This window comes from Cololabis saira, chromosome 18 (assembly GCF_033807715.1).
Source record: "Cololabis saira isolate AMF1-May2022 chromosome 18, fColSai1.1, whole genome shotgun sequence".
Taxonomy (NCBI): domain Eukaryota; kingdom Metazoa; phylum Chordata; class Actinopteri; order Beloniformes; family Belonidae; genus Cololabis; species Cololabis saira.
Genome location: NC_084604.1, coordinates 4,509,746 through 4,511,329, shown reverse-complemented (window position 1 = coordinate 4,511,329; position 1,584 = coordinate 4,509,746). Strand labels below are relative to the sequence as shown.

The following is a 1,584-nucleotide window of genomic DNA, read 5'->3' as shown; positions in this document are numbered from 1 at the left end:
AATGTAATGTGATCATAGCACTGGGAGCAAAAGAGCTTTTGTGAAAATGAATTGCTGATTTAAGCCTCTAACAAAACAAAACACTGCTTTTGCATCTAATACTTGCATATTTTACAATAAATGTTTAAGTAGGGATCCAATAGAAGTGGAAGTTAATGAATGGATGAGTGGATGGTGGATTGACTTGACTGTAGTGAATTGGTGCGTGCAAGTAGAACTTGAAGTGAAAACCTACCACAGACGGTGGTAGTGTGGCCGAGCGGTCCAAGGTGCTGGATTTAGGCTCCAGCCTCGGAAGAGGCGTGGGTTCAAATCCCACCACTGCCATCAAGGCTTTAAAGCAACCTGATAAATTAGTTATCAGCAGAGGTGGGTTACATTTACTTGAGTAAGTTTTGGGAGATTTAGTACTTTTAGGAGTAGTTTTGAATCACAATACTTTTTACTTTTACTTGAGTAGATTTGTGAAGAAGAAACTGTTCCTCTTACTCCGCTACATTAGGCTACGTTGAGCTGTTACTTTTCTTTTATCCCTTTTATCCGCGTACGCGTCAATCTCATGACATCACTGGGTGATTCTTTGGGAAAAATGTTTATTTTAGCATGTTTTGTCACATTTACACAGACTCAAACACACACAGAGTTTCTATGAGTTCATGTTTGTTCTAGTTCTGCCTGGTTAAAAAAGAAAAGTACAAAGGCTTTACATTTTGTGCTACTTGTGCTTAATTTATTTTTTTATTCTGTTATTTTATTTATTTTATTATTAATTAAAGTACTTGAATTTACTTCAAGATTATTTTAATTTAAACTATCTTTTTATTTTTTATTGATTTTAATTGATTTTATTATTTTATTGATTTAATTTGCCTGAAGATGATTATTTTGTACTTTTGTCTATTTGAATGGTTGTGTTAAAAAATAAATCAGACGTTACTCAACAGTTACTCAGTACTTGAGTAGTTTTTTCATCTAGTACTTTTTTACTTTTACTCAAGTAATTATTTGGATGACTACTTTTTACTTGTACTTGAGTCATATTATTCTGAAGTAACAGTACTTTTACTTGAGTACAATCTTACAAGCTACTCTACCTAGCTCTGGTTATCAGTGACATCTAGTGTCCAAATGTGTGCAGTGTTTTAGAGGCACCAAACATTCATCAATATCCATCCCTCGCTGCTTACTCCAATTCAGAGTCCTAAAGATCTGTTGGACCCGTACATCTCAAACAAGATGCAGGGACACATCTGAACAAACAAACTCAACTATGCCTCTCCCTTGATGGAGGGATCGCCACAGTAGAATTGGAGACACGAGCATCAACCGAGCAGCATGTCTTGACAGTCATTCCTCTTATTAAATTTAGAATAATCAATACTGATTATTGATCATTCACACACCCACTATAAACCTATTTCACGTTCTTCCCTGTCATTACAAATACACTGGTAAAACTAGATGTAAGAACTTTTTGTTGTAGTTAGATTGTAATCCACAGTGATTTAGACCATGGAAGCAACAACAGATTAACAAACTTGCAGAAAAATCTTTCAATGAATATTGATCAAAGTCAGCAACTGC

The 1,584-nt window shown here is 34.9% G+C and overlaps 1 non-coding gene across 1 annotated transcript; it reads left to right on the top strand.

The window, feature by feature from the left end:
* Positions 1 to 245: 245 nt before the first annotated feature.
* Positions 246 to 327, top strand: trnal-uag (transfer RNA leucine (anticodon UAG)). The gene has a single exon. It is a non-coding gene; the product is annotated as a tRNA-Leu (tRNA).
* The last annotated feature ends 1,257 nt before the right edge of the window (positions 328 to 1,584 follow it).